The sequence below is a fragment of the Sarcophilus harrisii genome, chromosome 1 (genome assembly GCF_902635505.1).
Source record: "Sarcophilus harrisii chromosome 1, mSarHar1.11, whole genome shotgun sequence".
Classification (NCBI taxonomy): domain Eukaryota; kingdom Metazoa; phylum Chordata; class Mammalia; order Dasyuromorphia; family Dasyuridae; genus Sarcophilus; species Sarcophilus harrisii.
The window spans coordinates 115,749,591-115,770,251 of record NC_045426.1 but is presented as its reverse complement, the minus strand read 5'-3'; the positions used below and the strand labels follow the sequence as shown (position 1 = coordinate 115,770,251).

The following is a 20,661-nucleotide window of genomic DNA, read 5'->3' as shown; positions in this document are numbered from 1 at the left end:
TATGAAGTTTCTTTATTTAAAGGCCCACCAAAAAAGTTGTTGTTTTTACTATAGTCCGGCCCTCCAACAGTCTGAGGGACAGTGAACTGGCCCCCTATTTAACAAATTTGAGTCTAGACCATTATGCTTTTTTTATTTAGTAAGAATTGTTTTTAATAGTGAATCTCCTTACTTTAAAATGCAGAGGCCTGTCTTAGAAAGATGTTTAATATTCTGGATTTCTTTAGTCCTTGTCATATTTAACTTCAACTCTTTAAAGTGTAAAGAACATTTAAAATTTCTTGGTTGTTATCATTATTTAGATTGTGATTAAAATTATTTATATTATCCATATTATTTCCGTCTTCATTTGATTTAGTTTTTCCTAGTCCTTCTGGTGTGCTGTTGTTGGGCAACAATCATAGGACCACAGGAAGTCAAAATGTCACAACTAGCATGATCTCTGTACAAATTTGGCAAACATTACTAAGCAAAACAAAGCGTTGTACTAAATACTCATGAAGATACAAAGTTTAAACTGAACATGACCTCTGCTTTCTTAAAGTGCTCAGTTGCAATTAAGATTATGAAAGGGACACTAAAGGCCAGAATATTATCTGTCTGATGTATATGTGTGCCCTTTTTCAAGAATAAGTGCTGTCCGAGGAAAGGATGACAATTTTCTCTACAGGAATGGTAGGTAGAAAATATCTCAGAATCTTGACTGAACTCCTTGAAAAACTAAATAACAATAATTAGGAAATGCTGATAGAGTGGGAAATCTCCATTCAAAGAGTTCTGAATGTCAAGAAGCAAAATAAACTCTCTACATGAATCTTTGTAGCCACTGAATTTTTAATAAAAGTTAATCAAAGTATCTATAGAAGTACAAAAAAGAAACCAGCACCTTAAGTGGAAGTCGTCTTCTTCCCTTTCCACAATTAGCCTTATTAAAAATCAGCTTGTTCACCATTTTTTAAAGAACAATAATATTCTGTTTTTTCATATATCGTAACTTATTTAACCATTCCCCAGTTGATGGGCATCTACTTATTTTCCATTTTCTAATTCTTCAGTTGTTTTTTAAAAAATAATATTTTAATATTTATTTTAAATTTTTATTAATTATTTAATACTTTATTTAATTTTAATTTAGCTTAAATTATTTAATAATTAAATATTTAATAAATAAAAATTATTTAAAACCCACTTAAATTTAAAAACTATTTTTAACATTTAGGTTTAGAAATTGGCAAATTCTAGTTTTTTCTCCTTGACACTGTGATCAATCTAGTATAGGTATACATATATAATTATGTAAAACATTTTTGTATTAGCCTTTTTGTGGAAGAAGTCTCAAAAGTAAAACAAAAAAAGAGAAAGAAAGTGAAAAATAGTGCCTACCATTCTATACTGAGATGCATCATTAGTTCTTTTTCTGGAGGTAAAAAGCATTTATCATTTAGAGTCCTTTGGAGTTGGGAACATCATATTTTCGAGAATAGCTGAGTTATTTACAATTGTTCATTGTACTAAATTGCTGTTGCTATATGACAGTGCTTTCTTGGTTCTGCTTACTTTATTCTGTATCAGTTCTTATATGTTTTTCCAGATTTTTCTCAAATCATCCTGCTCATCATCTCTTATAGCACAATAATATTGAAACATAACTCTTAAGAATAGTACTATTCCCTGTCCCTATTCTCTAGTGGAAATGTGAGGAGGCAGCCTTCCTGCAGTAGCCCTTTGTCTTATAACTTTGATCTTGTCCATTTTGTAATTCCCCAAATCGATCAAAAATAGTTGCTAACTCAAGATGTAAAATTCCAGATTATAGTTCTGCTCCTTTCCCCTGAAAGCCCCTTTATTTTATTGCTACACCTTGAAATAATGCATTTCAGGATTAAAGCTAAAATACCAGAACAGCTCAAAATGAGTAGTTTATAAATACTCCTTTTAGAAAATATAAAAGATATTGTTTTAGGTGACTAATGATAGACAATGTTGCTGATAAATTTTTATTTTTTTCGTCAAATTTTTTTCTACAGAAGTTTTATCAAACTCTCTCAAAATAATAAAACTTAATTTCCAGTTCTTAACATAGTGCTTGGCATGTAATGACATTTAATAAATATTTCTTGATTAATTGACTGACCGTTTCATGTACCACCGGACCAATTGGTTATTTCATTAGGTGCTTCTGTAAAGGGATACATGTTTAAAAGTACACTCATTCTTTTCCTCAAGGTTATTTAGGAGAAAAAAAAATTATGTATAGTGAAAGGGTTATTTTGGTGAAAGAATTTAACTGCATTCAATAAAATTTTAAGCAGTTTCTCAAAGACTACTTGTGGTAAAGGCACTATTTTATAGTGCACAATCTCATTGTAAAGAAAGCCTATAATGTAGTCTTAATTTTAAATTTCAAAACTTAACCTCTGTCAATCTTAGTTTATTTTTATTCATTAATTTTACAATAAGCAGCCATTGCTCTCAGAATTTCATTTGTATGGGGTTGCGTCATGGTAGTTATTCTCCTCAAAAGCTTCTGTAATGATCTCATATAACTGAATCTCCAGTACACTTCTCCATGAAATGACAGCAAGATGCAGCATGGAGTATGTCAACCAAATTAGGTGGTTCTTACCTAAAAATTTGATGATTGTATGTGAAAATTGAGAATCTTCATTATTTTAATCACTGTGCTTAATCATGATTGTATACATTTTTATGGAATTTCCTTGGTTTTTATTGGTTCTAACAGAATTTGAGAGGATACATTGCAAGATTTCTAAAAACTATGTACAGGGAAAAATTAATTTAGATGTAATGCTAAGAGAAGGGGGTCAAGACTTCATAAAGGAAGTTATACTAATTTTAGATCTTGAAGAATTGATTCTTGTGGTGCCTTGTGTTTACTATTGGCTGACTCTTCTCCATTGTGTGGGTAGCTGTAGACCTGGCAGAGTCCTCCCCTGCCACTTCCTCTTTGTGGGGCCAGGTGGCTGATGCAGGACAAGCTGTGTTTTAGCTACTCTCTCTTGAAATATACCTGTACTTTCTGGCCTTTTTCTACTCTTACTTAAAATCTTTTCACTGTGTCTCTTACTTATCTTCTTTATCTATTGAATATGAGACCTTTGAGGGTTTTTTTGTTCAGTCCTTTCAGCTGTGTTCAACTCATGACCCTGTTTGGGATTTTCTTGGAAGAGAGATTGGATTGGTTTGCCATTTCCTTGTCCAACTCATTTTACAGATGTGAAAACTGAGGCAAAGGGGCTTAAGTGAGTTACCAGGGCCACACAGCTAGTAATTTGTTAGGATTCTTACAAGGTGCTAAGTGACTGGAATTGATAGAGACAATAATTATCTAATTTAGCATGGTACTTAACAGTTTTCTAGTTCACTAATGTACTTAGTACTTACTAGAGTTCTACAAGATTCACATCTTTAAGAGAGCATATATAAGCTAGAAGCCTCAACCAGGAGTCAGTCCGGGACATTCAGAAGTCATTCCTTCTTCTCTCTTTGTGCTGGCGGGAGACATTTGGAGGGAGCTAGAAGGCAGAAGCTGGCAGAGGCAAAGGACTAGCGGCAGGAGCTCTTGGAACCAAGGAGAGAGAGAGAGGCCTCTAAGAAAGCTAACCAGGCCCAAGGAAGGAGACAAGACTTGGAAAGAGAAAATAAAGGATTTGGACTTTAACTCCTGGCTGCATTTGAGCTGAAACTAAGGCTGCCTCCAGAATCCCCCCAAGAAACCTGCCCCCAGAGAACATTATATTTTAGAGAAGAATTGTAGAGGGCTGAAACTCTTGAGTCTTTGCACTGAGGTCAGTTCAAGTACTTAGGGCTAATTACTGATTGGCTAATACTCTATGGGCATGTGCTTGGAAAATGGTCCTTCCCACTATCCTGTGCTGGCTCAATGATTGGTGTATAGAGGATTGTAGGAGGGACTAGGGGGTGGAGTAAGACGAGCCAGGGACATTTTGGCCCTAGAGAGGGAGAAGGCGGTGGCGGAGATTCTGCTACCATCCTGTTCAATCCTGCGTCTAAAGACCAAGAATAAAGACAAAGGACTTTTGCTTATCCTGACCCTGGCTGGTTCTGGGGTGTCTGGGGTGCTAGCGCAGTCGTCACAAATAACATTACAGTAATTGTCGGAAAGATGAATCTTCCTGACTCCAGGCTGATCACTTTAGCAACCACATCACCTAGCTCCCTTGCCCTAGAGGATAAGAACTATGGTTTTGCCATAATTTGTATATCCAATATTTAGCACATAGTAAACTATATGCTTAAGTAAGCTAAAGTAAAAACTTAATAAATACTTGTTTATTGACTGACCTGTCTGTTAAAGCAAAACTGTATGGCATCTGTTTTGCAAAACTCTTCTTTATATCTTGTTTTGAACATCTAAAATTCATATATTGTGAATTATTTAATATAAATATCTGTATTTGTATCTTATTTCTCCGGTTTACTACACTTCCTTGAAGTTAAGGATCTCTAAATGAATCTTTTCTCTAGTCCTTAATGGTGCAAAAAAGAGGAGGAAGATAGACTGAACGATCCTAAAAAGGCATCTCCTAAGGATTTAAATAGCAACTATGTAAAAGTGTGAAGATGTACTGACTTCATTCAGCTTAGTCTGTGATTCTTGGGAAGAGAGCCTCCTAGGAACTTATTGAAAATATCATTGTTATTGCATTCCTTGTAACGCATACTTTGGCTCATTCTCAAAGTTAAAATCTCTTTGCTCCATTGCCCCCGCTGTTGAGATAGAAAATGAATCTATTAACCCAAAATAGCATGTAAGAACACATTTTTAAAGATTTTATGAGTATAAGACATCCTGCGTCCTTTTGTGGATACAATGGAAGAGGAGAAAGAAGACTGTGTTTTGTTTATCATTTAAAAGTTTCTCCACTATCTTTGGAAAAATAAAACAACTTATTCCTGTAGTCTCTTCATATGCCTGTCCTTTCCTTCAATTTCAGAATTCTTGAATGAATCCTGTACATGTAACAATTTTTTTTCTGGATCTCATTACTGTTTCCTTAATCACCTGCATTCTAAACTCCATCTATTAGTGAAATTAACTGTAAAGTATTCTTTGATAAACAGTTCAGAACTCTCAAAGCAACTTACTTTTATCAAGTACTTACTATGTACAAATCACTGTGCCAAGTGCTGAGACATAGAGATAAAAAAATTTGAAAAAAGCCTAAACAATCTCTTCTTATATATTTACTCTTCCGTGAAGTCCTCTATGACTCCTTCCTTTGTGTGTGGACTTGTCAAAGCTCTTGCTGTGCAGCTCTTTAATGTCTAAAAATCACATCATAAAATATAACTCTTTCTTATTGACGTTAAAATTTTCCATTGCTAAATTATAAACTCCATAATATATCTTTTTATTTACAAGTTATATGCATGGGTAATTTTTCAGCATTGACAATTGCAAAAAAGATATATATATATATATATATATATATATATATATATATATATATATCTTTTTATTTACAAGTTATATGCATGGGTAATTTTTCAGCATTGACAATTGCAAAATCTTTTGTTCCAATTTTTCCCTTCCTTCCCCCCACATCCTCCCCCAGATGGCAGGTTGACCAATACATGTTAAATATGTTAAAGTATAAGTTAAATACAATATATGTATACATGTCCATACAGTTATTTTGCTGTACAAAAAGAATCAGACTTTGAAATAGTATACTATTAGCCTGTGAAGGAAATCAAAAATGCAGGTGGACAAAAATAGAGGGATTGGGAATTCTATGTAGTGGTTCAAAGTCATCTCCCAGAGTTGTTTTGCCGGGTGTAGCTGGTTCAATTCATTACTGCTCTATTGGAACTGATTTGGTTCATCTCATTGTTGAAGAAGGCCATGTCTATCAGAATTGATCATCATATAGTCTTGTTGTTGAAGTATATAATGATCTCCTGGTTCTGCTCATTTTGCTCAGCATCAGTTCGTGTAAGTCTCCCCAGGCCTTTCTGAAATCATCCTGCTGGTTATTTCTTACAGAACGATGATAATATTCCATAATATTCATATACCATAATTTATTCAGCCATTCTTCATTTGATAGGCATCCATTCATAAACTCCATAAGTCTTAAGAATTCTTTCTTTACCACATTTATATCTTGTTCAGTGTCTCCCATACTTCTTTATATGTACTAGTGTTTAATACATTTTTGATGAATGAAGGAAAAATAAAATTTTTGTTTTCAATTCATCATAGGATACTTTTAGTACGTCTTTCATGGAACTCTCCCCTTCTTTGCCTTCATGTCATCACATTTTTCCAGAGTTAGCACTCAGTTCTCTTTTCTTCTTTATTTACAGTATCAAATTCAAATAAAAAGAAATCTCTTCAGACTGTATACTGACTTTTAAAAAATCTCACATTAACATTATATTGTGTTATATTTTTATTTTTTTAAACATTTCCCACTTATATTTTCATCTGATTTTTGAGCGTTTTTGGAGTTTCATTTTATATCCTGCTTAGGAATTTCCTCTGTTCCTTAAGTTTTAATTGGATCCATTATGGAGGCATATTAAAAATTGTATCTTTAGCTATGGTCTCCCTTTCTGACTCCAGTCTCATTCTTTTAACTTAGTACTAAAAATTGGGTCTTGGAATGTACCCTGAAAATTTTTTTTAAAGCCAAACTCATTCTTCCTCAGACTATTTAGTTAACTAAAAATGTTCTTTTTCTACTCAAATTTCCCTAGAAAAGTTTGGATGTCACTTACCACATTATACCTTATCTTATTCTTATCTGTTTATATATAATATTCCCTTAATAGAATGTAAATTCCTTCAGGATAGATGTTGTGCCATTATTTTGTCATTAAATTCTCAGCAGACTTTGTTGAACTGAATGATCATTAAATTCCCAGTCAACGATGTTTAAATTTTAGTGTCAATTTTTGTTTCTTCCCTGTGTTTTGGTTCACAAATCTAACTGTTGAAAAAGTTCTGTTTTTTGATTTTTTTAAAGGTGCATTTTTCTATATCCCTTTATTTTCTTTTCCCCAGCTGCTACTCTATACAAGGTTTTTAATTGCTTTGTATGTGGACCATTTATTGGAAGAGCTTCTTTATTCTTAGTTGTTATTCAAATCATGTAATTTTGATTATAATGTAACTCTTCATTTATTGAATGTTCTATATTAATTGCTGTCAGATATCTATAGAATTAAGTCTAAGATTTGTTATATGACATTTAGGACCTTCAACCATTCTTTCTCTGGCACCATTTTTGCCTTTCATAAAACAGTTAATATCACCAGTACTCATTTTTTGGACAAATAATATAAGGGAGTTAATTAGGTGAAGTGCATTACTTCTAATTCTAAAATTCTGATTCTATCTTTCTAACTTTGTCATTTAGTACTCTCCAAACAAACCCTTTTCTCTAGCCAAATTGCTCTTCTCTTTTGTCACCTTAATACACTTTTTTGGAGTAAGCTCCAAGTTTATGCTTCTTACACTTACATGAAATAACTTTTTCCCTACTTCTTTGATGAGCAGATAGTCAGAAAAGCTCAGATTAGAATTAACACTCAGCCATTTACTACTTGTAGGACTTTAGGCCAATTAGTTTCTCTAGACTTAAATTTTCACATTTATAAAATGAGGTGGATGGACAAGATAATTTATGATGTTCCTGCAGGCTTTAAAACTATGGTCTTAAAATCTTTTATATGTTTCAATGCTTAGTTCTGATACCACTTCATTTGTGAATTCTTTTCTGACTAATATAATCCACAGTAATCTGTATCTTCACATGCCAATGCTGACTATATTTTCTGAACCAAATATTGGGTTATATGATCTGACAAAAGATATCTTTTTGTATAACCTTATTAAAAGTATTTGTTTTTCTTTGAAATCAAAACTGCTCATGAAAAGCTTTAAGAGTCATTATACATCATATAACCCTTTTCTCTATTGGTCATTTCGCACATTTATCTGAATTCCCCACTCAACTCTCTGGGTACTCTTCAGTGGCCATATCTGCAGTATAACCAAACACCACCAATATTCCTCCTAAATAGAAAAAAAAAAAACAGTATTATTCAAACTTAGAACAATTGCACAGCCTAAGCCCCCACTAGCTACAAGACTAAAACCTCTGTATACAGGAGAGGGCTTAGAAGCAAAAGCAACAAACCCAAAAATCAATAACAAAGATAATAAGAAAATTACCATAATTTCCATAATTGTGTGTGTGTGTGTGTGTGTATCATGTATACACCCATGTTTGTGTGTATATGTGTGAACATACATGTATGTGTCTTGGCTTCTGAGTATATTTTTGCCACTTTGAAGATGGGGATTAGGCCTTTTCTATTCCTTTACATAGCTACTTATCGATGAGTTCTTAGCAGATAATTTGTATCTTTTATTAATTTGGTTTTGGTTAGAAAATGTTATTAGCTGAATAAATTAACCAAGAAAAGAGATGCTTTCAGTAGGCAAGTGGTTGGGGGTAGGGAACCTTTATTAATTTTTGTTTTTGCTTTGCTTTCTTTGACCTCTTCTAATTCCCCAAATATCTTATTATCTGTCAAATAACTAAATGAAAAACATTTTAAAGTATATGTTCTCAATCATTAAATTATGACAAAAGGCACATATTTAGATGTAATTTGACATTCTTGTTCACAAAAATTTTGAGATAAAGGGAAGTAATATATGTCATAATAAACCTGAAATCCTCACTATATCTATTAAATGAGTATAGAATAAAGCAGTATATATACTTGTCCAACTTTGTAGTTTGAAATTTGTTTGCTGACAGTCACTTTCAGTATTTTACAAGGGGGATATTGCAAAGCATCAAGTATTGCATGGTCATTCTTTCTTCATTTATTTTGTGTTGCAGAATGGCTTTGTGAGCCAACCAATTTTCATTTCTAAGTAATAGTGATGAGTAAACCATAAACTCTACTATAAACAGGAAATTAGTTCTCAAGTAAATATCCAAGGAAGCATTTATATGAATTATCATACCTAGTAATAATTTTTGGAAACTACCATGCACAGATTTGTCTTCCATTGGGTAAGGAGTTTGGTGAATGAGAAGTTAGATTTTGAAATCTTTAGTAATTTTGCTTATATCTAATGAATGTTGAAAGCTAGGTTGTTGAGTGGATTCCATGATGAGGGCAAATTATTCAGCTAAACCGGAACATCACTGTGACCTAGAGTATTTCGATCTTGCTCACTAGGTGGCACTGCCATACCATTCTCTGAATTGAACCCTCAACCTATCTACTTTATCCAGATTACATCAAAATGTGTCTACATCAAATTAAAGCAGCTTTATCTGATTTTGTTAAGAATATTTCCTAATTTAGTGGCAGGGTGGCAAAAACTGCTCTGTTGATGTGAAACACTGGATTCAATTTTTTAATGTTTTGAATTTTAATTTGTCATTTAAAAAGAATACTGTTGTCTTGGATAATTTACAAATATGCTAGTTTTCTAATATATACATAAAAAACAAGCAACATCCTAACTTTTTGCCTCGGGTGATTGGGCAGTATAAAAGCATTTTCTTATGTGTGAAGTTATAAACGTAAAAGTTTGTTATTACTAGCAGCAATAAACATTTTCTTGAGCTATTTGATAGTTTTAGTATTTCATCCGTTGGTCTGTTGCTTAGGAATATAACATGTAGCTTTTGTAAAGCTATTGTGTTAAACTACTTTTACGAAGTAATCATGATGAAAAGTATGTTTTCATTAGCACATTTTTCTTAACCTATATCTATAAAGTCAAATAAAGATGAATTATTTATTTTTTATAGGATGACAAGAGTAATGTAGATCTAGTACCTCTGGACCCTTAGGAAGTTACATTCCAAAATGACAGTTTTGTGACTAATCTTTATCCTAATTAGCTTGTTAATGTACAGAGGCCCCATCACATAATAATAAACAAAATAAGACGGGAGTTCATGCTATTTTAGGAATAAGATGAACTGTAGTAATAGGGAAACTGGACATGATAAGTTTTTAAAGCACTTTTTATTCTGATGTTTTATTTATGCTGTTGATTATTTCAAAAATTTTAATCAGTGATTCATTTTATTTTTCGATGCCTCAATACTTTTTAAGATAAGAGCATAATGTTTAGAATTTAAAACATAAAAGATAACAAAAGGGATATTCATGATTACTTCTTTTGTGTATATAGTAACTGACTGAATCAGTACCTACAGTAATTTCCATCCAATCAAGTTATTCTTTCTTTGTTTTTTAAAATATTCATCCATTGTGCTTCATTGCTGGAGCACAGAAGTACTGTATCTTAGTGGCAAGCAAAGTAATTGCTATCCATAACTTTAAAATGCTAGAAATTACTATGTAAACAGGCTAAAAACACTAAACATAATGATCCTACTAGGGAAAGAAGATGGTTTAAATTTGAACAAGGACAGAACTAGATGTATAAATGCAAAAAACGAAGTAAATGATCAGTTTTCTTCTAGTTTGAACATCATTATGACTAACACATAATTTAGTCTCTTATGTAGAAGATTCCATGCCAGACAGCTACAGGGAATTCTTTTCTATGGTGGCAACTGCTGTTTGTCCTTTGTTCTTGGGACACTAGGGGGGTGATGCCATCACATGCAAGTAATTTGGATATAACTGGAGAAAGGCTATTCAAGGTCACCTGCCTCACTTTAGAGCCTGTTAGAGCCATCTGGGTCCAGTGGCCTGAAATAGAAAGGAGTTCTGGAGATGGTCCTGGATGCAGTGAGAGAGGTTGGCCTTTAACAGGTCTCAATTTGACTGAAGCAATGACCATTCAGTTGAGATAGCAAGGTAGAAACTGAGGCAAAGAATGACCTCTTTCACTTAGTCAAAAATATATATATATATAGTTAAATAAATATGAGAGGGGAACACTTTAAGACTTTCTGGCCTAAACAGAAATGACTATTACTTACAGTCATTCCAAGTCAATCCAATCCAATCCAAACAATGCCCACCTGGGGCTTGGCCTGGAACCTACTGTTGGCCAGTCAATGAGAGATAACAATGGTTTGGGTTTAAGGCATGATCTTTAAGAAGGAAATCTAGCCAGTGAACCCCAAGCAATCTTGGGAGGGTTTAACAATCTAAAAAGAAAAAGAAAAGAAAATGTTTTTAGGAGCACCCTGCCTCTGTGTATAGAGGTAGAAAATGAGGAAAGAAAGAAAAAAGTTTCCTTATCCTCTGAGTGACTTCTAACCTGTGCTCTCCAAATTATATGAAAATGAGTCAGAATTGCCCTTATAGGTAAGCAGAGTTAGAGTCTCATTTAGGAGGTAATTTGAAGCTGTTACCATCATCATCACAATGCATCATAATGTTTGAAGTTCTACCATTAGTGATTAAGGCATCTTATCTTTAAATGAAAATATTCCTAACCAACTAAATCTGAATTAATTAGGCAGATTATGTAGATGGTAGGAAAACAGGGGCTTTGAGTAAATGAGGATATAGAGAAACAAAAATAGGTACATGTACATTGTTATTGTTCCATCTTTGATAGACATAACTCTTCATGACTCCATAGATCAACAATCCTTTGGGTTTTTTGGCAAGAATTTAGGAATTGTTTATCATTTTCTTCTCCAGTTTTATGTATTCAGAGCTGGTTTTCCCAGGTTCATATAGCTATTGTGTCGGAGATCTGAACTTTGGTCTTTCTGACTCTAAGCTCAGTGCTCTGGCCACAGCACTGAGGAAGGAGAGTTAGGAGGTCTCAGAGATTAAAGGTAATGAGTGGTAAGTAAATAAAATAATTCATGATAATCAAAGTAAAGAGGAAAATACAATTAAAAGAAGAAATTTTAGAAAATTTTAGAAAATAGTTTTGGAGTAATTGAATTTTTCTTCAATTACTCCAAATCAAAACTATTTTCTAAAATATATATAATTATATATATAATATATCATATATTATATTCAGATATATAATATCTGATCTCTTTTTAGCATGACCTTAGCTGTGATGAAAAATGAATCTTAGGTAAAAGAATAGAAAAGTGAGAAAATGTGCATAAGTTTCATTAGGACAGATATCTAATTGTCTTTTTTGCAATGAGAAAAAAATACACTTAAAATTGAGGAGAGGGTGCTGAGAGAGATGATATATAGGACAGGAGGATGGCAAAAGAGGAAGAGATATCTTGGGAACACTGAAGTAGAGAAAGATAAAAATGATATGAGTAAAAAAAAAAATTCACAAGATTAAAAAAAAATTTTTTTAATCTACCTATAGAATAATGCCTGATCAAAAGGAGTACCAAATAGGTTTACCTAGGTGCATGCACTATTTATTGAACTATTTTTTAATATTTCCATATCCTTTTCCACAAGTAACCGATGTTCTTTTGTTTTCTCCTTATACCCTTGGTAAATTGGTAAATATTAAATCAGACTGTAGCCAGCTTGTTCAGAATAAGGTAAGAGAGACTTAAATAAAAATCATGTAATATTTCCTACAAAATACTTTTGAATTCTATAGATACATCTATTATATTGAGCACTCTTCTTCCTATAATTGAACATACTTTTAAAAATAGTACCTTTTTACTAGTTTTTAAAATATTGTGTGTCACTTTATTAATAACTTTGTTATTCCTAGTGCTGAAAAGTACTATTACATTTTGACTTTGTCCATTCAGGCAGGTACAGCAAATTTGCCCATAATGTACCATTTGTTTTTTAATCTGTAATATTTCCTATTGTTTTTACATTCTAAATCTTATTTCTGTTGCAGAATTGAAATAGGAATGAATTTTGGAATAGCTGGAGTTGCCCCTAGGCATTTGATGACCTCAAATTTATATTTGACAAGTCAACAGATTATAAGCATAAATGTTCTCTGGTGAGAAACATTATTTCGAAAAGGAATTTACACCACTATGATGACTGATCTGCAAGTCATTCTGTATTTGGCTGAAACTATACTATTCTGTTTGGAATTTGTACCTGAAGGCAAATAATAGTGAGCTTGAAAGCCAAAGATTATAGTTTTGAAAGGTACATCAATTCTGAAAATAGAGTGGTTTCATGGTGGTATTCCAAGAGAAGAATTGGATCCAAGGGAGAAAAAAAAAAGTGAGCTTTCTACTTCTACAAAGAAGTTACTTGTTCACTTACTGACCAGTACATGTTAGACTTGATAAAAGTAAAATTACATAAAGATAGGGTTTACCTTCTGAATCTTAATATTACCATCAAATTTATTTAGATAATTTTACAGCTATTTTAGGGCATAACTCCAGCTTATTTCCCAGAGGAATGAAGTTCTGTATTTGAAAACGCCACTGTTAATTCATTTCTGGTAATGCAGACATATTGATTACCTTTCATCTCATATAAAAATGTTATTCAGGCAATCAAGAAAAGTCATTATTGTCTCCATTACCTTGTACTGATTTATCCACATTTCTACTTTTCTTTTTTTTCCCCTTTTCTTTCATTTTTTTGGGGAGGGGCAAAGCTATAGATAAATACTAAGAATAATGAGCAGAGACAATCACAATCTTTGTAGGGTTAACATTATTGAGGAAATATAAATAATTACTTTTTTTTCCCAAATAACAAAACAGGAAGAACATGAAAAAAGTGCAGATGATAAAATTATTACTTACTCTCATAATTTATAAGACTAAAAGTTTAGTAACTCATTAAGATTATGTTGTCCAAATTCTAAACACACATATATTCCTATCTTTGTAAGATTTTTAATAAGGATTGTATTTTTTTTTTTAAAAAGTACATTACCAGCTGTATGGTACTTACTGTCAGAATGATTTGCTATAGTGACGGGATCCTATTGCAAGCTGTCAAATTTGTATATTGCTGTAATACCAAACCATAAAATCTTTTGAGTAAAATGGAAAATGTCAGATAGGCATGACTACAAATAATACTTTCTGAAGACTGTAGATTTCTATAGAAGAAATTGTACAAATGTACAAAATGTTATCTTTACTATAGGTTTTTTTCTTATATATCAGAAAAACCTGCTTGGCCAAAGGAAATTGATTTTAAACTTTAAGATTTTAACTTTGAAATCTCTTTTTCTCATGAATTATTTTAAAACATTTCTTGGTAGGGGGCTTCGATAGTGAGAATAACCAAGAAAAACAAAAATGATGACCCTTACATCCATTTCCTATCTAGATTCAATAGAAAATAGCATTGGAATTGGAGTCTGCATACCCTCCTATCTCAAATTACGTCATAACTGTTGGTAATTATCCCTGTGAAAGATATCTTCATTGAAATGTGTAGGACAGTGACTTGTAAGAGTCCCATGCCTGACTTATTACTGACAAATAAATAAAATATTATTATTAATGATAATAATAATAATAATAAATAAATAATTTTTCATTTACATAGATAGCCAGAGAGTAATCATGGTATTTATGGAGCATATTGAATGGTTGCTGTATGTGGAGACAATTAGAGAATAAAGTAAGAATTTTTTAACCACTGTGTCCCAGGTTCTTGGGATGCACATATATAATGAATAAAGCAAGTCTTACAAGGCATCTACTTTTCTAATGGAAAAAAAAGATCACAACTATATATGCATGCAGAATAAATATAAAGAAAATAAATGCAAAATAGTTTATGGCTGAGGGAACCCATAGTATCAGGAAAGACTTCATATAGAAAGTGCTTCTTGAGCTGCCTCTTAAAAAAAAAAAGAAAAGATAAGGATTCAGAGAGCAGAGGTGAGGGGAAGTATGAGGGTATTCCAGGTATGAGGGATAGCTAGTAGAAGGCACTGAGACCAGATATAAAGTAGGCTAGGTGGGGAATAGTGGAATTTCATGGCGATGGTGAATTCAGGCAATAATGTCCAATCACCAGGGAAGATAGGTGGGAGCCAACTTTTAAAGGGCTTATAAGAATAATCAATATTTTATGCTAAAAGTGAGGGAGAGCCACTGTTTGAGTACCTGAGTGATATGGTCAGCTTTTCAGTTAAGGAAAATCATTTTAGCAGTAGTGTATAAGATATGGATTGAATGAGGAGTGGAGGGAGGAGGGGAGAACAGTTAGGAAGTTCATTGCAATAGTCTGGACAAGTGGCAATGAGGGCCTGAAGCATGTGACTAGCAATAAAAGACTGGATGCCATAGAAAATGCAGAAATATTTTGCCAGCTAATTAGATATGTGGGCTCAGAGAGGAAGAAGAGTATGACTGTTATAAGTCGCAGTGCTTAGAAGGATAGTGATTTACTTGACAAAAATGGGTAAGATTAGAAAAGGGAAGACCCATTGGTAACTTAGGAGGGAACAGCTTCGGTTGAGGGATGAGATTAGGTTGGAAGCCATTTTGCTGAAGGCTGAGGAGTGACTGAGGAGAAGAATGGGACTGTGAAAGTGACAGTTTTATCAAGAAACAGAGAAAGAAGAGATATAGAAAACTGGCTTAAGGGGAAGAGTTGGGTCTAAGTGAAGGTTTTCATCAGGATGAAGGACAATGGGACATATTTGAAAGTAGTAAAAAGGAACTTGCGGGCTCCCATCTCTTTAGGGAAGAAGAAGCTGAAGATTAGAAGGCGAGAAGGAATGGTGGAGGTTACATTTTACATCAGAATACAGAGGTGAATAGGATCCAGAGCACTTGTAGAGGGGTTGATCTTGGCAAGGAGAGAGGCCATCTTATTGCCAGAAATGGGGGTCAAAGGGAGAGTGGGGGGGGGGGTGATATCAAGAGGTTTTGAAACGAAGAAAAAGAGAAAAGAGCGCTTCAATTTTCTTAGTAAAGAAAGAAACATAATCCTCAACTGATCTAATGAGGGATAGAGACATTAGAGAAATGAAGGGGGAAAACTAGGTTTGGAATAGCATCTGTGGTGAGTGAGATAGAGAATCAATTAGAGAGAAATAAAAACACTGCCTTACTGCAGTGAGAAATCACCTGACTTTGTAAAACATGAATATGTAATGTATCCAATTAGCATAGTTATGTGACCTCTTTCAGCTCTATTCAACAATAGGTGAGTAGGAGCAGAGAATGATGATGGAGGATAAAATCCAGGGCTGATGTTTGGTAAGAGATGTTCAGTGAAATCTTAATTCTATTGTCTTTCCTTTTTATTTTTATTTTTTATTATAGCTTTTTATACAAACATATGCATGTGCATGGGTAATTTTTCAACACTGACCCTTGCAAAAACTTCTGTTTCAATTTTTCCCCCTCCTTTCCTCCACCCCCTCCCTTAGATTATTGCCTTTCCTTTTTAAAATTATTTTCAATTTATTCTATAGATAGCTTGGTTGTACATATGTTGGCTTGTGATATTCCCCAGTACGTTGGGAGCTCTTTCAGGGCAGGGACTATCTTTTGACTCTTTTTGTGTTCCCACACTTAGCACAATGCCTGGCACATGGTAGGCACTTCATCTATCCTTATTGTCTGACTGACTGAAAGGACAGAGTCTTGAGATTGGAGAGCAGTGGACGAAGCAGATTTGAAGTGCTTTATTATTAGGTAAAAATTGGAGACAAATGTGAGGTTGGGAGAGGGTGAACAGTACTTAAAAAGTACCTTGCGGTGGAAGGATTGATGGTTGTACTGAACATTATGGATAGATTTAGGAAGATGGAGACATAAGAAAAGGTGGAAGTCACAGCCAGATAAAAGAATTTCAGAGTTTCTAAATTAGGGAAATAAAATGTTTGCATATAATGGTGAGATCTCTTATGTATGACCATCTCTTTTCATGGCTGAGGTGGAATGAAGGAATAAATTATGGGATTTAAGGAATGACGAATTGAGGTTAGAGAAAGCATTAGTGTGGGTGTTCAAGTTCCCTATTATAATGGTGGAAATTGGGGAAAAGAAAAAGGTGTTTTGCCAAGGACTAAACTCTTTGAGAAAGGAGGGGAAATGATTTGAGTGATGCTATATACAACAAGATTTGTTTTGAGTGGAAAATTTTATTGGATGAACATCAAAGGAAGAAAGGTTACAGAGTAATTGAAGTAAATGTAGTGTGACAGTGGACAGGAAGGAGTGTTCCTCTTAGAGTATCAGTATTTGGGATGTGTGAAAGAAGGAATGGCCAGAGAATCAGCAGTAAGTTACAGTATTATGTGTTGGTGGGGGGTTGTGTAAAGGGAGAAGTATGCACTGGGGAGTCAGGGCTACTAAATGGATGGAATGGGGGACAAAAAAAAGTGGAGTTTTTGCAAAGGAAGGTATGAGTAGAATGGGAGATTGGAAATAATGGTCAGGTAGAGGAGGAGGAAGGAGGATGAAAGAAAGTAGAGAAAATGAGGCTGAAATTGGAAATTTGTTTGCTAGATATTGATTAATACCAGGATAAGGAGATAAAAGAGAACTCCTAGGGGATAGTAATGGGTGACAAATAAGTATCTAGGCTCATAGTCAGTAAACATTTATTAAGCACTCACTACTTGCCAGGCACTGTGTATTTGCTGAGGATACTACCTGCTTTCAGGGAGTTCTTTGTGTAATGGAGGAAACAACATACAAATAATGATATACAAGTAAGTTATGAATGAATTATTTGAAATTTAATATTTTATTTTCAAATGGAAAAAGTTAAAAGTGTGTCAAAATTAATCTGAAATAATCAATGGAGAAAAGGCACTACAAGTTAGTGAAATCAAGAAAAGCTTCTTGTAGAAGATGAGCTTTTACTTGGAACTTGGAGGAGGCCAACGAAGCCAAAATATAGAGATCTAAAGAGTAGGGGACAGCCAGTGAAAATAGCTGGAGTTCAGAGATGAATATCTTGTTCCTGGAAAAGCTAGGAGGCCAGAGTCATTAAGGCAAAGGCTGTGGGATAATGGAAAATACATTGGGCTAGACCTGTATACCGTGGTCCTCGAACTGGATTCACCCCTGGCCTCCCGATGAAATTGCTCCTCTTTGGGAGTGATTGGGGGGAAGGAAAGATTAATGACAGCTGAAATTCCCTTTCATCTCTCCCACAGGGAATATCATTCAGCCCAGTTGTGGGTCAGACTTCTTTCTTGGCATGCCAGAATCAGAAAGACCTAGGTTCCAATTCCACCTCCTTAACTAGTTCTGTTTTACTATTGGAGAGAACAGGAAGATACCATATGATGAACAGTCATGGACACTCACACTTCTTCCAGTCATTTCTGTTATTGTCAAGGATATTACCTTCCTTTTAGTTACTTAGCTTCTCAGCTCTCAGTCACTTGTATCTTCACTTTCCTTAATCCTTTTTATCTATTAGTTGCCAAGTCTTATCCATTCTACATCTACAACATTTTTTGTATCCTTCTACTTTTCTCTACTTTTGTGACATAGTTTTGTTGAAACATTTATCAGCTCTCACTAGATTATTGCCATGAGCTTGCTACCTGGTTTTTCTGCCTCAAGCCTCTTTCCACTTTTATCTGTCCTCTGCCAACAGTTTTGCTAAAATAGGTATGATCATACCACTCCCATAGTCATTAAAATCTAATGGTCCACACCTGTAGGCTCTTGGACAACTTTTATTTCACCTTTTTTGCATCCTTATTTATTAATTAGCACATCACTAATTATAGTCAAATTAGTTATGATTATATTAATTAATGTATATTTATAATATATAATTACTAGAATGTACTAATAGAGTACATAATTTTTAAGTAGGTAAATTACACAGATTAATATATGTGCTAAAAATAATGATAGAGATACATGGTTAAAATATTTGTATACCCCTAGTATAGATTATGACACGAACCTTTTCCAAAATCAGAAAAGTGCTATAAATCTTAATGAAATAAACTTAAGAAACTTTCAATTTAAGGTAAACTCTTTTTCATACTTTCAATTACTTTTTAATAGGTTTACTTTAAATATACAAATTTAAAAGCTTAAACCCTTTCTAAGAAGATCCCATGTAGCTTTGAATAACAACTTTTTTTAAAACACAGGCACTAATGTAGGTTTTACCAATAACAGTTTTTAATGATGGTTTGAATTTGTTGATCTATATTTCAAAGCCCATCTGTTTTTTGTCTTCACATATCTTACTACCCTAGAGCATTTAGCTATATGAAATCAAATGGAATTGATTCTTTTGATTTCTTTCCAGGGCCAGAAATAATTTGGCTGAATTTTGAATAGCCTTTGCTTGAAGGTAAATATAGCTTCAGTTATACTGAGATTATCTCTTGGGACACACAAAAACAGCAGTATTCTGTCACAGCAATAGAATCTTCTTTCTGTTACCCTTCCTGCCTTTTGTATTCACTATTTTGTCACTGCTATAGGCCCTTGGCTTTCTTTTATTTACATTACTATTAGATTGTCAGTTCTGATCTCTTTACAAAATGGTTTATTGATTATGAGGACCATTGTCTAATATTGTTCATGTACCATTTGAAATGCTCAGAATGATTGTAAGCAAGAGTCATTTTTTTTTATCATTGTGACAACTTTACTGAGTGCGTCAGTTGAAAATTTAAAATGAGAATTAACAGTGAGATAGAGAGAGTAAAGCCACAGAATGCCAGGTTCTGGGCTTGTTGGAATACCTTTTGTCTTCTGTTTCCTTCCATTTTTAGTTTTGCTTCCTACACTGAAGAAATCAATGTGAACAATTATTTATAAGAACAGGGAAAGAGGCAATGTTGGTAAAATGTGGTAGATGCGGAAGAGTGCTGGATTAGAAAGGGCTTGAATTCTGTGCTTCATCTGTTTGTACTATTACAAGTAATGTGAGTTAGGCAAATTCTTCATCTTTCTAAGCTTCAATCTCTATTTCTGTAAAATGGAAGGTTTAGAATTAATTAAGTAATTTCCAAATCTTTTAGCATACAGTGTTATAATTCTATGATTGTTAGTGTATAATTTTTTTTTTAATAACAGCCAATTTTGGGGAAAATAATTCCTTTATTTTTCAATAATAATAACATTATTGCCTTTGTTTCCCATCTTTACCCTGCTTTTTTTAATTGCAACTTTTGCCAAAACTTCTATTCCTGTCTTCAAAATAGGCCAGTTACAAAATAATATGTCAAAAATAAATGTTCACCATAGACTAACATCTCACATGGTTTACCAAAATGTCAAAATAAGCACATGATTTAGACATTAACTGTGATACCATAAGAAATTTAGAAGAGTGGAGAGGGGAATAATTTATGACCAATTAAAAGATAGAGAAGAATGTAACCAAGACTCGAAGGAAAGGAGAAAGATAGGAAATTATTTTTACAGCAAGTATTTCTGATAAAGGCCTCATTTCTCAAATTCATAGAGAAATGAGTCAAATTTACATAAACCAGTCATTACCCAATTGATAAATGGTTAAAGAATATGAACAGGCAGTTTTCAGATGAAGAAATTAAAGCTATTGAAAAAAATGCTCTAAATCATCATTTATTAGGGAAATGCAAATTAAAACTATTGTCTTACATCTATCAGATTGGCTAACAGGACAAAAAAGGAAAATGATAAATATTGGAGGTGTGGGAAAATGGGGTACTAATCCATTGTTGGCGAAGTTGTTTTGGAAATTGGTGTATCCATTCTGGAGAGCAATTTGGAACTTTGCAATCAAAATATGCATACCTTTGATCATCTAGCAATACCACTGTTAGGTCTATATTCCAAT

The 20,661-nt window shown here is 33.4% G+C and overlaps 1 protein-coding gene across 12 annotated transcripts in view; it reads left to right on the top strand.

The window, feature by feature from the left end:
* Positions 1-20,661, top strand: part of KDM4C (lysine demethylase 4C) — a 437,501-nt gene that overhangs the window by 297,076 nt on the left and 119,764 nt on the right. The window lies entirely within an intron of this gene.